This window comes from Amblyomma mixtum, chromosome 4 (genome assembly GCF_055824585.1).
Source record: "Amblyomma mixtum isolate Tamu chromosome 4, ASM5582458v1, whole genome shotgun sequence".
In the NCBI taxonomy this organism is placed as follows: Eukaryota; Metazoa; Arthropoda; class Arachnida; order Ixodida; family Ixodidae; genus Amblyomma; species Amblyomma mixtum.
In genome coordinates this window covers 55,596,038-55,611,668 of record NC_143015.1, presented here as the reverse complement: position 1 = coordinate 55,611,668, position 15,631 = coordinate 55,596,038, and positions in this window count along the sequence as shown.

Sequence of the window (15,631 nt, the reverse complement as noted above, 5' to 3'; positions counted from 1 at the left end):
TTACCTTGCTAAAAAGATAATAAAAGCTATAATAACATAAGAACAAAAACTGCTGCCTTCTAAGAAAGAGTCTAACTTCTCAGAGGCCAGTTAAATTCATTGCGTAATTTTTGCGGGGAACAGGTTGAAACATCACTCGGGGAGCAAATGTGATGAAATTACGTAAAATTTGCTTAAACCTCATAGAGTGTAGTTTTAATTTTTATTTTTTTGCTTGTTTCGTGAACATCTAGTATGCTCCGAATTTCTTTCTTTAGGTTAAGAAAACGGCTGCTTGATCTTTCACCAAGAACTAGTGCGTTTCAGTTCTAAGATTTCTGTGGCTATCACGTAGGCTGTATTTCCTGAGAGATTAGCCCTTTGCAAGAAGGCTATTTGAACCAAAAATTGACTAAAGCGAGGCTCTCTTAACATTTTTTTTTAAATTTCTCGTTTAACAGCCAAAGGAAGCAATGTTATAAATACAATTTACTTTGGCATACCAGCTTGAGCGTAAGGTAAAGTATCCGGTACAGGTCGAACGAAGATTTTATATTCGTTTTTGAGTAGCCAGACAATCTATTTTCTACCAGAAAGCTTGTGTAAAGCTCTGTTTAATAATTACTATAAAAAAATGTGAAAGGTATGGAACAACAATAATGTATAATCTGGATTTTTTTTTGCTACGTTTCAGTAATAATGAAGTGCATTTTGCAACGTACAAATTCTTTTGTACAATGAAAAAAAAGCACAACAACCCGCCTTAGGTTACATCATGATGAAGAGCCCATGACAACAGACTCTCGTTTCGTGACTTCGCATGTGCACATGTTCAAAGCAAGTCTTCCTGCTAGTTACTCTTGCGGCTATAAGCATAAAAAATGAATAGACCGCATGTACTCTGCCTCGTTGAAACCACCGGCAGTTAATAAACGTTCTCTGAACAAAGCCTTTCAGGAACATAAAAAGTCAGTTTGCCGAAAGATCACCGCGATGTTAGGTTACGTGCTAAAAAATGGCAGTGAATTTGTTTAATTTATTTGTTGGGAGGATGGTAAGCCTGATATTGGTGGCAGCGCATGTTTGGACAAAGTTGGCGTTGTACTGCTGGCATCAGCTTTTCCCTAGTGGCCCACCTGACACCTCGCTGACCAAATGATAAGGAACTGAGTACTTCCATTACTTCAAGTGTTTTGGCCCCAGTAGCAACAGATGTGAGACGCCAGTACAATACTCACTATGCTCGCGCATATGTTTGTTTCCTCCAAGTGCTTTGAGTGTTTGCTGTGGATTCTGAGATGCCCTATTTTAGAATAAGTATTAAATTGAGGAAAATTTGCCCTGGAGAATACGATACTCGCAATTCGAAAAATGCTAAATTTTAGCGCTTAAGTTACGGTTGTGGGCCCAGAAGCGATCTGAGGTGGAGGACGCCGAACCGATGCTGTACCGGAGGATCTGTACCGAACGTTGACGGATCTTTGTCACAGCTTGGGCAAAGCGAACAGCTATAGGAATCTACAAATTCTCGCCGTCGCCGCCGCCAAGCCTGTGTTTCCTCTTCGCGCTCTCTTCCTTACCGCCGTACTTGCAGCCGCCGCTTTGCTCCCCGTTCGCTCTGTCGGTTACATCGGGGCCTGCGCCGACTCCCAGCCCAGGTACGGTCGCTTAAGTGCTGTGCTCTTAAAAAAAAAACAAAAATGTATTGTGTTTTCTAAAAGTAAGCAATGAAAGTGAGGCGGGTCACTACGGCAACACTTGATCTCTAAATATGCCTGAGATAGGTGGCACCCTTGTCCACAGCTTTCAAGACATTTTGAACTATAGGGGTACCGTAAGGTCTACACTGTACGGCACAGAACCAAGCCTAGTTGACTACTTACTCTTCGAAAACAGGGCCCGAAGAAGTTTACACCACTCCTTAATCAGTACTGTGGTTATGTACGACCAAAGTTTGACCTTCAGGAGTTCCAAAATTTGGGGCACAATGCTTCAGAAAGTAAAGCTTTCACCTGTCTTCCTACTGCCTGCTTGGCAGACTGCCTCCGCTTTCTTTTTATGTGCGTGCTAATGCGTGCCTCCCTGCCTACCAATGTGTCTGCGTTCGTGCTTTCCTTCCTTCCTTCCTTCCTTCCTTCCTTCCTTCCTTCCTTCCGCCCGTCCGTCCGTCCGTCCGTCCGTCCTTCCTTCCTTGCTTCCATCCTTCCTTCCGTCCGTCCTTCCTTCTGTCCGTCCTTCCCTCCTTCCTTCCTTCCTTCCTTCCTTCCTTCCTTCCTTCCTTCCTTCCTTCCTTCCTTCCTTCCGTTCGTCCTCCCGTCCGTCCTTCCGTCCTTCCTTCCGTCCTTTCTTCCTTCCTTTCTTCCTTCCTTCCTTCCTTCCTTCCTTCCTTCCTTCCTTCCTTCCTTCCTTCCTTCCTTCCTTCCTTCCTTCCTTCCTTCCTTCCTTCCTTCCTTCCTTCCTTCCTTCCTTCGCTTTCCTTTTATTTTCTTTCCTGCATGTCACACTCTCCCTTTTATTGGATCTGTATACCTACATTTTTCTTTCAAGCTTCCATCTCTCTTTATATAATTGTTCTTTCCTTCCAACTCCACATAGCCAGTGTTCTGAACATCTCCCAAATGCATTAACAAATGGCTGCGCCATACGTGGCCTCAACTACACAAGTGCTCCTTAGCACTGGCGGGCCTTGTATGCTGTTATACCTCGAGGGCTTATAGCAAGGTACGAATCTTTCTCTGTCGATCGACTTTAATTAATATCCTGAGCCGAGGGGAAAATGAATCAGCCCTCCTTAGAATGAAGCCCAATGTGCTACACAGATGGACATGGAAAACGATTTTCTTCGGTAGCGCTACTCTGTGGCGGCATAAACAATACTTATTCATTTATTTATTTATTCAAAATACCCCCAAAGGCCCTCATTTGAGGGTATTACATGGGGGGGAGTAAGTACAAAGCATTGTTATAAGGTTAAAAATATTGCACTAAAATAAAATAGAAATCACAAAATATTAATCATAAATAGGCATTCACAGAAAGGGTCGCAACAATGCACATAAAAGCAAAATTTGAGCATAAATAACAGCACCGCTAGAAAAAGAAAAAGACGACACTGGAAAAGGTGCGCTGAAGTACAAAACAAAAATTATAAAATAAAAAGAAGACAAGGCAGAAGAAAAGAACGCTCAAAAAATACCGTTTTAGTTGTTGAAACATGAGTGCATAAGATGTTGGAATTTATTTAGATCAGATTCTCTGGCAATTTCTGATGGCAAAGCGTTCCATTCGGTTATTGTGCGTGGTAAAAAAGAATAGGCATAATGGAATGACTGGCAGTTAATGCGTTTAACTTTGTAAGGATGATCGCGACGTGGAAAGATAACTGGCGGTGGCTGAAAGAATTCATCATGAAGGGAAGGATGGTGATAAAGCTTGTGGAAGAGTGATAGACGGGAAATTTTTCGGCGCAGTGCTAAGTTATCTAACTCGGCTTTAGTCTTCAATGAGGTGACGCTGGTGTAACATGAATAATCAGAAAAGATGATTCGCGCAGCACGGTTTTGCAGGGCTTCGATGTTACTGATGATATAATTCTGATGAGGATCCCAAATGGCAGACGCGTATTCGAGTTTCGGACGGATTAATGTGGTGTACGCTAGTTTTTTTACATGTGTTGCGGCCTCTTTTAAATTATGTTTGAGAAGTCCGAAAGTACGGTTAGCGGAGGCAAGAGTGAGATTAATATGATGATTCCATGATAAGTCGGATTGAAGCTTAATGCCAAGATACTTGTAACTTGTGGTGAATTCTACACTATTGTTATCAAGAAAGTAGGCGGTAGGAATACGTGGCTTGTTGGTGAAAGACATGAGCTTAGTTTTGGAAAGATTTAAAGGCATTAACCAATTAGAACACCATGTGCTTATCGCTTCAAGATCAGACTGCAGTGGCTGGCTGTCAGTGTTACAGGTTATACGTCGATAAAGCACACAATCGTCAGCAAATAGTCTGATTCTGGACGTCACGCAATTGGGTAAGTCATTAATATAGATGAGGAAAAGTAAAGGTCCCAGTACACTGCCTTGTGGAACTCCAGACGTAACATTAGCGTAACATGAGTTAGAGTTGTTAACTGATGTGAACTGAATTCTAGATGAGAGAAAATCTGCTATCCATGCAATAATATTAGGGTGAATGTTCAGTTGGGAAAGTTTAAGCAACATCCTTTGGTGTGGAACGCGATCAAATGCTTTAGAAAAATCTAAAAATATTGCGTCAACTTGAAAACCAGCGTCAATCAGTGCATGAATATCGTTAATAAAACCGGCAAGTTGGGTGTCGCATGAGTAGGCCTTGCGAAAACCGTGCTGGTGATCGAAGATAATGTTATTATCTTCAAGGTAGTTGAAGAGAATAACATTAATAAGGTAGTTGAAGATAATAACGGGGTTAAAAATATTTCACTTCAGTGAAATATTTTTAACCCCGCTGTGCCCGACGAGAAGGAGCCCACTCTTCCTGCCTCGGTGGCTCAGTTGCTGTTCGCTATCTCTGCCTAAGACTGAAGGTTGGATAGTAGCCGTGACAACTTATTGTCAGAACACTCGCATAACGGGGTCCCATTGTGTGTCCAAGACTGCCGTAGTCTTTTCAGAGTCCTTGCCAGTGGTGTTTCCCTTAGGCATAAGACTACTGAAACACAAATTTCTAGCGTAATGTAAAAGCCCTATGTATGTGCGTCTCGGCAACATGCATACAAATAAAGCAAAGAAAATTAAACTGTAATACGAATCAGAGATGCTCTGTAGCTCTGGCGTTCGGAAGCTGACCACACGGTGAAGGGAACAGATCACGGCCGCAACAAATGCAAAAACGCCTTAATGTTGTGGGCCATCCGTGCACGTTTATGAATCATGACTGTTCAAAAATATTGTATAGGCTCTTCCTCGCCTCTTCCAGCGTCCTTCAGTGTTAAGATGCACCTTGGGATGTGGAACTTTATATTGACCTCAATTCTAAACTAACTTCTCGTTGAAGGTGCGTGGTGCTAGCAACGCTCCCGGAAAATTGTAATGCGGCGTCTCATACTATATTCTTGAGAGCGCCCCTGAATAAGGGTATTGTAACTTTTCGTTTGCAATTTCTCAAATCATCTGCGCTAGTGCCTATATTGAGGGTAAATTTATTTTGAGGTTTTATTTGTTAATTTTTCTTTCTCTTATACAAGTGTGAAGGACTTGGGCGCATCTTCGAGCGCCGCAATCATTCTCTCCGTGATGTATCATGCATGCAGATTTCTTCCATGAGAGGAACCATTGGAAGGCTTGGCTTGAGGTCTCCACGCAATTTGTCGGGACCAACACTATTTGTTTTTTGCAGGCTACACTTGTGTAAGCTGAAATAAACTTTTCATTGCTTTGTTCCTAGGAAATGCATTAAAGTACGTTTCTTGGCTTTTATTTTGAACTTTCTGGAGCGAAAATCGCAACAATGTGACTTTCAAAGACAATAGTCGCAAAATTACTGGCCCACAGCCATGACGAAGTTCCAGCATACGTTATGGCGCTGCAGTCCATCACAATGTTTCTATTTTTTCGTTATAATCAGCCCAGAGTTTTGGTGTGGCGATCACGAATGCGACGCACGAAAAAAGCAAATGTACCCCCTTTGCCACAAGTAACCGAGCAACAGGTTTTTTTCTTCTCGATCGTATAACGAAGCCTTTACGACGCCCCTAAAGACCTTAAGGTGTCAGGGCGTGAGGACAAGGGTTCACCTTACTTTACACAGATTCAGATATTGAGGGCTGCCATAGGTGCTTCGCTACGAGGCTTAGAAACAAACCATAGTTGCCGGGTTACTTTTGGCAAACACTGTGCCTCTCAAGAAAACAGGCTTCGGTGCTAATATGATTCTTTTTCTGATTTGTAGAACGACAGGTTTGTTATTGGGAGCACAATTGTTTTATTCCGGTTAGTGTGTTCGAGCAGTGTTGCCTCGCATTACAACCTGATTCAGCGGCAATGTGATAACCTCACTCAGGCGGAAAAGAAGGGCAGCTACACGTGCGGGTTACTTATTGAGGGGAGAAAGAACAAAACAGGGATGTAGGGAGCGGAAAATGCAGCGTTCCACGCACTGAAATCTCGCCCATGTAACAACAGGTGCATTAGCGAAATCGGCTGCTCGGTACTGTTGCTGCATGTTTTTCTGGACGCATTCGGGCGTACCAGCTCTCTGTGGGTCAATGAATATAAACTTGTCACAGCTTTGCAACGAAACAGACAGTCGATGCATCTGGCAAGAGCAAAGCTTGCTTTAGAAAATTCGGTAAAGCCCTTTCATGTGCACTAAATTTAAAAGTATTCATTCACTTAGATTGCTTTTTAGGCCCCTGTACGGAGTACTGAGTACCGGGAAACACTTGAAAAGTAGTACTCACGGCGACAATTACAATTAAAAAACTAAAGACAATAACTATGCAGAAGACAAAAGTACAATGTTGCGTATTATAATGTTTCTACAAGCTCTCAGACAGTACAATCAGTGGTGGAGTCGATGGCATTGAGGATATTATTTCAAAGCAAAATGGCATGAGCAACGCTAATCAACTCAAAGCACATGTCTCGCGAAAAATGTGCATGAAGCACAATTGAATATAATACCGTCTTAATATGCGCTGTGAGGTTAGAAAGGTAAGCAGTATTGACTCTTAGAACTAAAATATTTATGAAGCTGTCATAAGCGGCTGTGAAGAAATTCCCGTAAAGTGAAGTCAAACGTTTGATTGATTTTTTGCGAGGCTTGTATTTCAGTCATAGGCGAGTAAAAAGAACGGGCTTACTTTAAATAGAGGCGTGTTTGTAATGTAATATATCAAATATGGTGAGGACAGTAATGGACCGAATTGGAGTTTGCGTGTCATCATCTCATGTAACCTTGTATGCTGGCGCAGCAGTGATAATAATCATATAGCAAAATTCGTATTATCCTGCAAATTGTTTGAGGTTTCGGTCGCTCCTTCTGTAAATATTAAACGTGAAATGCTCAGGTGGCGAAAACTTCTCGTAAAAGTTTGTTACGCAGCCTATGCCGTTATACAGACTTGATTGACTAAGTCGTCAAAGCTATAGGCATGCGATTCTACCGGTGTCTTCCAGCGAGTTCCAAAAGTTACGGCAAAGATGCGCAAGTGCTGGCGACTCTTTGACACAAATAAAGCAGAGGTTTGTCTACCGCAATAAATTTAGGGAGAGATGTACAAAAAGATATTTCGAGTGCGGAACATTTTACCTGTCATTTAAAAACATTTAAGGACATTTCAAGTACTTCAAACGCAAAAATAGAAAGAGCTGTCTAACGGAAACATTTTTTAATGACCTCGATGACCCGCAAAGAAATAAAAAATAGTAAACATTTTTAAATATTCATGAATAAGTATCCCAAAAGTTATCATATGGGATGACGCCGAGTTTTCTTATCTCTTTCAATGGAGTTTTACCCTTGAAAGCCGCTTAAAAACCCGGGAAATTTGCTTGGCTGCTATAAAATCGAAGCAGAAGCAGACTTCGATTACGAATTCATACTTTTGCTGCGTATTTTTTTCTTCGTGTATGTAAAAATTATCCGTGGTGGACGTGTCGAGCTCAACCTGTCAGGAAGTCATTATCCGCTCATGTCCGCGTATGTATGAAATGGAATTGCGTGATGCGATGTGATTTCGCCTCGTGTTCTTGGAGTGAAGTGGCGCATCCCTAGAGCTGTTAAAGCTATTAGCGCTTATAGTGCACGCGAAGGAGCGGGAGTTCACTGCAGGAAATTCGGTGCTAAGTATCCAGAGCAGGTGTTGGGTGCCCGTTCTAGCAGAAAACGCCTTCAATCGTGGCCGGCGCGATGTCTGCGCAGTGACAATTAATGAACGTGACCCCGGGTGCTTCACCTGAGGTGGTTTGCAATCTTTGCAAATAGGCTTCCTGACTTACAATACCACTTTATGCGGCATAGCATTGTCATCGGTGTAGCGCACAACAATACAGCTTAGAAGCAGTAACATTAGGCTGGTTAACAGATATTGCGGCGAATCTTTGTAGCACTCTTCAAAGCTGCCGGAACACCGCATTATCGCTTTGGTAGAGATCCAAGAAGCGACCAGATTTATCTCCATTGATCGCATTCAGGTCGAGCCGCTTCTACGTTGTTCCAGAATGTTCTAGTAACTTTGCACGCTTTATCTCGAAAGTTCGCTATCAGCTATGAATTGAGCATGACCGAAAGCGACAGGCATGCTGTTCGACGACCACCGAGCTCGCCTGTTGCAACGCCTCCGCCGAGTCATTCAGTTCTTTGTACGTGGAAGTCAGCCCCAAAAAGGAGTTTCGTTTAGGAGTCATTCTCGCTGTCTTCCTGCTCGCCGGACTGCTGTCACCAGTTCCTGAGAATATTGAGTTCTCACCGTTTTACTATTACTGTTAGTCTTCTTATTTATACAGAGACGTATAGCACACCTTAAGTAATATCTATATCAGTCTATAGAATTTCGAAAGCGCAATTTCTCTCGCCGCTGTGACCCAACAAATTCTGCTTATATCGCATCACACTATATACGCTTTGGAAAAGCTTGCAGGCAAAGCAACCCCTACAGTACACGTAACTCGTTGAAGTAGCCGTCGGTAATTGGCGTGGGTAACAGCGCCTAGGTTAATTGTGCATTCGAAAGTTTAAAAACTGACCTGGATATTACTTATAATGAGCTAGACGTCTCTCAATACATAAGGAGACTAACAACAATAAGGAACCGCTAACTGTTCGACATTAGTTAATCAATCTTCTAATTAGGACATCTTAGCTCTATTCTAGTGCACTATACCGCTGTGAATGCTATGCCGCAAAAGCGCTATTTAGCACAAAAAGCATCCTTTTAAAAATTGCAGAGCATCTTAGCTGGACCAGTCGGTAGATACTCCTTTGCATATTATCTGAACAGCTAGCAGCATGCTAAACAGGATGCTGTCACTGCGTGTGTTCACATTTAGCCTGTACTGCTGAGACGTCGAAATGTTTGAATAAATGTTTTGACTTTCTACCTAATGATTGCCACTGCGCGCAATAATGCAGGCAATAAATCTGTAATGTAGAGGATTTACGCTACAAACTTAATTACTCAGCTCATAAAGCGTCTATATCCGCTATTTTATTTTCTCAAGGAATGTTGCAGAGTACGGACATGAATTCCAGCAAAGAACCTCTTACATTAAGTCGTTGCAATTATAAAATTTATTCCATGAAGTTATTTTGTGGAGGTAGGTGGATGAAATTTTAGATGGCTTTTTTTGGTGGGGAATTCCCTTTTTGCGTGGGCGAAGTTTCAGCCCACCTTCTGGCTTGCACTTTCAGTTGGCTCTTTAAATTTGTTTTTATAAATGTTTTGCGGGGGCTCTTTGTGCAATGCTTTGAGCATTTCGTTTTTGCTGATAAAAAAGCATTTTGCTGATAAAAAAGGAAAACTCTCGCAAGTCCTAGTCGTTACCGCAAGTGATACGCTGGCATTCATAGTGTTCAAAAGAATGGTTACAATTATTTTATGCGCAGAAACACTGGTGGGGGAGCGCACAGCAAGACGGATAATTTGCTTTAGCGGTTACCATATTAATTATGAAGCCTCTGTGAGGCTACGTCATAGCCTTTCTTTTCTGATTTCAATAGGATTTCTCATTTACATGCAAGCTCAACCTCCATTTCCTATCAAGGTAATACAAAAGCTAGCAAATCTCGTCATCGCATGCAATGCCTCAAGCATCCTTCGAGTGTTCAGCTGCATGCTTTATTTCTCGACTATGAAAGTTATTCACAAGATTTCCGATGTAATGAACAAACTTTGTAAGCTTTTACGTTGGTAAGGTTTTCTAGAAGTATGGAGAAAAAATTATCACTTTAGTAATTGTGCTAGCATGAGTCTCTCTTAATAAGGTTCACCGTTTGTGAAAGTTCTCACTTTAAGTGAACGCTGAGGTTCTTTTTTTTTATCGCGACCTGTGCCGCCAATCTACACAACCACGAGCGCCGGCAGGTTCACAAATATTATTTGCTGTCAAAGTGTACAGGATTCACCGTCCGGCTCAAAATTAAGTAAAAAGTTCCGAGTCTTTATGTTTCGATTCTTGTGATGAGTTGAAAAATAATTGTCTCAAATGTGAAAAATATCTCCCATTATCAGTTCCAGTAACCAGGAAAGTCTACTCACACTGAAGAGAAATGCACAGGACCAAATTCAAGAACTCCTACTTTGGAAAAAAAAACAGAAAAGCAATAAATATATATGGTTTCTTATTGTGATGGCTTCCTCACTGTATGGTTGCTGGGGTTACGCAAAAATTTTTCTGAAACCATTACTTCATTCTTCTTGGTTTCGTGCTTCACGGGAATGAACTATTTTTTGCGGACTTGATCGAAGAATAAATGAGTTCACGGTGTTGCTTTGAACTGAATCACATAAACGTTTTCTCGAAAAAATATAAATTTTCTCACTTCGTCTTCCACTTGATATTGGTAAGGTATGTCTTCAGAGATGTTAAACTATTCCTCAGCAAGCTGTTCTCTTTTCTTTCATCCTGCAACCATACTTTCTGTTCACTGGTTAAAAGATACGTTCTGTCTGCCGTGAAAATTTGAAATGGAACTTGAGTAGCCTTTTTAAAATTTTTGAACAGTGACGAACCTCCAACTGATTTTATTTAAAAGAAACAATAAACTCATTAATGTAAATACTTCATACATGACAGCTGAGAGAAGTCCGTCTCCTTCCGCATCTCAACAAACTGCCGCTGAGCGCTGCCGGTTTTATTTATTACACCTTCCAGCTTCAATGCATCAGTGTATTCCCAGGAGAACCTAAGACATTAATCCTTATTCTTCTGGCGACAGAATAAGTTCAGCGCGTGATGGGTTGCAGGAAGCCCCGAAGAAAAAGAATGCATTTTCCCGTGCACTTCCATTATGAGGTCATTTCCTACTCGATCGAAGTAGCTGCTACGGAACGCTCCAACACCGCAAGATGTCTTATATTGTTATACTGGCCCTTCGAGCTCCCCTGATGAAACTGAGACAGCAGTATAATATAGTCATTGGGAGGCCCGCCTGAATTGCTCAATAACTGTATCTTCGCTCCAACCTACGACGTTGCGATGAACCTCTTGATTACGAAAGGATACTTCGTTGCCAGTCTTAGCTGCCAGTTCATAGCCTTAGGAGTTGTGTTTGGGAATTGCACACTTGTTTTCATTACGCAACGCTGCCTGCTAGACTCCTTGCACATGACGCCTTTTATTAAGCGTCGTTGACGGTGAATGACAGCAGTGGCAGATGGCTGTAACACTATGACACCGCGTGAAAGCAAGAAAAGAAACTACACAACTACACAACTGGAGTTTCTAAGCTACTAGCTAAATTAGAATACGTGAAAGAAACAAATAAGGCCCGTTATTTCAGACTTCTGACATATAGAAGAAGTAACGTGAGCGAAGGGCAACAATTTTTTGAAGCCCTCTCGACTAACGATAGGGTCGAAGGTTCCAAATTTGCAATTAAAAGTTTTGTGATTTATATACCTGAAGCATAGGGGCTTTGAGAAACGCCGTAGTTAAGGGCTCTGATTTAATGTCACTCTTCCTGATTCTTTCAAGTTTGCTGACATAGCCCAAAGCAAATGCGCCTTTTGCACTTTGTGTACATCGAAAACATGGCCGCCGCGGTCGGGATTGAGCCCCGATTCTCCGGGTGAACAGGTGACCATGCTAAACACTGAACCACTACGGCGCCTCAAAAGTTAGCACGCGATTTAGCCCGAGATATCTTCTACGCGACTGAGTCGTTTTTGCATCATCAGTGTTTAATTCTGTGTTTTGTGCGCTTCTTGTTTTTCTCGTAAGCTCTGCTTATATGCATGGATGCTTTGCACAGTAAGTGTAGGGTTCCTATCAAAGCTTCCTTTATTTTCTGTGCCTTTTTCTCACCACAGTGCTATTTCGCTCTCATACCCTGAGATTCTGAACAAGCAAATGATTCCAACGGAAAGCTGTTTATGAACGAAATTCCTTCGTACATCATAACATTGAACCTTACGAACACTGCATCCGCAAATGCCTTCCCGTCGCTTGAAGGTTTCTGCTAATCATTGCCCAAAAATCCCTCTTTTTGATTATCTACTAGTATTTACTGCTCGGGGAGAACAAAGGCAAAATTTCAAAATCAACATTTTCCTACGCGTCGGAAGATCAGACCATTCGCATCATAATTTCATAACAGCATCGGACAATTCACAATTCCACATTGCATCACAGTAAAAAGTACCTCCAAGAAGGATGGACTTGTACTTATCGCCATGCTCCAAGAGGCCCAAATTTCCACCTTATCGGCCAAGACTATCCCGCTTAACGGTCTGCAGTACGGTATAACGTGTTGCTTTCATTAAGAATCGAAAGCGCTATTGCAGACAGCACATCGTGCTTTGTTTGAACCTTACGATCTCTCGCAAGACCATTCCTGCATTAAAGGGTCAGTACTGATGTAAGGGCGTCGCTTTAACTGCTACTGACGACAGCATCCTCGCTGACAGCCCGTTTTATGCCCCTCGCGGGACAAGACATTGTCGTAATTCTGCCTGTCTTCTTCGTATATGGACCCCTTACGTTCCCTGCAAAGCATTTTCTTGGATGGCCTTCCTTCGCAAAGATCTTTTGATCATAAGCGTCAGCGCCCATTCTTTAATGACCCTATTCTTACCGAAATGTGTGCTCTACGCGTCTGGTTTCTTGCCCAACCATCTATAGACGCGCAATGCTCCCTAATGGGGTCAGGACCTTCTTCCCGTTTTATTTATGCATTTCGCCTTATCCGAAGAAGATGCCATCCTGCACGAGCTTTTATGCAACACTCCAGAGAAAGAAGAAAGAATAGTGGCAGGACGCCGACCTTGGCCTAGAAATACTAGGCTTCGCGGAGCGAAGCAGACGAAAACAAAGAGACCGAAAGGTGACCGAAGCGTTGCTGCTCCGTCTCCCGGCGCATTGTGTGCCACGGCTGCACGGAGTCCTGCTGTTCCCTCTCCTCCCCGTTGGTGCTGCTCTTCCACGGCCTGCCCCTGCGTCTTCTGGCCGTCTTCAAATTTTGGTGAGGCCGTTCCGCGGATGGGGGATTTGGCCAGGTCTTTCCCCCTTTGGATGTAGGTTCGAAGGCTTTCTAGGTTTTCCGCCATGGCTATGTCTTCCCCGGGCTCAGGTCCGGTAACCTGGTTAGCCAGTTTACTGGCTGAAAATCTGCCGCTGACATCGTTTAGTCAAAACGGTGTCAAGCTAATCCCTGTGGCGCTGGTCCCTGTAGGAGATGGTGTAATTAAAATAAAAAACTCTCGATTGATCCAGGAGCAGCTGAAGGCAGCCACCAGCCACTATCTTGAGATTTCGGAGGTGCGACCATTTGGCAAGAGAGGAATTCCATGCAAATCGGCTCACTTGGATTGCGTTGCCGATTTGCTGCAGTGCGCCTCTTTCGCCTCACTACCGGTGAAGGTATTCATTCCTGAGCAGCTAGCCTGCGTAAAAGGAATTATCCGCGGTGTGGATCCTTCCGCTACACCAGGGGAAATTCTTGCAGACTTTCATGACGCCGGTGTTGGCATCCTTTCAGTTTACCGCTGCAGCAGAGAGGCTGGAGGCTCTCGAACACCAACGGAGTCGGTTATTGCAACATTTGCAGGGTACTCTTGTCCGTCCGAGATCAAAGTTTGGCCTATTGTGTACCGTGTAGACCCACTGCAGCCCGTCCTTTACAGTGTAAGAATTCCTGGCGGTTCGGTCACAGTGCCAAATCTTGCAAGTCCGCAACGCGCTGTCGCGTTTGTGGCGGTGATCATGCGCACGACATTTGCACTTCTGAGTCGCTTAGCTGCTGTCTTTGCCACTCTGATCACACAGCTGACGACGCCACCTGCCCGAAGCGTGCCGATGAGCAGAACGTCTTGGACATTATTCAGCGTGACAGGTGCTCGCGCGCTGATGCATACGCCCGCCTTGACAGACGGCAGTGCTCATACGCAAGTATTGCCCGCACGACCACTGCTGATGTGGAGGCAGCCTTAACTAAGTCCGTTGTTGCTGCGGTGGAGAAGGCTGTTGCTGGCGTACTTGACTGCATGATCAGTACGTTCAGCGATGCCTTGTCCCAGGTCATTTCCGCGCAGGCTGCTTCATCGGCTTTAAGTAACCTCAACTCGTCTACCTGTCCTCCCTCCTCTGCCACAGCTGATATTCAGCCCACCACCCCTTCTGCCTCCACGTCCGTGGGTGTAAATGACTCTGACCAAGTCCCCCTCTCTAACGCTTGTGAGTCAGATGTTGAAATGACTACTCCATCTCAGAAGCGTCGCGCTTCCTCTTCTCCTTCGAAATCTGACCATCATCATGGTAAGACTAAGAAAAGTTCGCCTGGAATTTCAAAGAAAACAGATGTGTTGAAAGAGACTGTTGCGGATACGTTTTTAAAGCAATAATCATGGCGGGAATATCTGTTCTCCAGTAGAATTGTCGCTCTATATCACCTTCTTTCTCCGATTTACAGCAGCTTACACTAAAACATAGTCCAGACATTATTTTAATACAGGAGTCGTGGCTCAATCCTAATCGCCCATTTGCAATTAAAAATTTCTCCGTTTTTAGAAATGATCGCCCAAACGGCAGGGGTGGGGGCTTACTATCATTGATTTCAACGAAACTGTATCATCGTGCTAAAGTGTCTCACAAAATTATGAGACCTGATTGTGAGATACTTGCCGTTGAAATCATTCCGCAGTGCGCCCCTGTTACGGTGGCAAATATCTACTTCCCCGCAGGAGTCCGTAGGACGGATGAGCTCGATGCGTTACTGCGCAACAGCAGACGAGTAGTTCTAGCTGGGGACTTCAATTCACATCATGTAATTTGGGGTTTCAGATCCGACTTTAGCGGGAAATTACTTTGGTCTTGGATGTCAGCAAACGGCGTGTGCTGTTACAATAGTCGCGCCATAACTTACATGAGGGCTAATTCTCGATCAGCTATTGATTTAACGCTAGCAGTTAATGGTGCAGCGGTATCTTCGTGGTGTACAGTTGACTGCGGTACGTCCAGTGACCACTCCCCAATCACTTTCACTATTGTGTGCACTCCAGTCAGGGCGACTGGTTCGCCACAAAAATTTATAAATACTACACTGTTCAAGAACCTCCTAGGTGAGGCCCTCTCGTCTGTTGCCCCCTCCGATAAATCTGACGGGGGCCCTCAAGTATTACATTCTGTGTTAGACGCCTCTCGGCGAGCAGTCTTTACAGTCCGGTCAGGCGTTGAAAATAAGACTCCTTCCAGTTGGTGGAATGACGACTGCGAAAAAGTCTATCGTCGAAGGAAAGCTGCATGGAAGAGTCTAACGCACAACCAGTGCCCAAAGAACTGGAGAAATTACAAATTCTTTGCAGCCTTTTTTAAAAGAACAATATCTAAGGCTAAGGATGATTACAATGCCAGCCTGAACACCTATCTGTCTAATCCTGTCAACCGGAAGTCTCTTTATAGATTCATGGAACGTACTCATGTGCTGCCCTCTTCTCACATCTCTCAGTCCACAG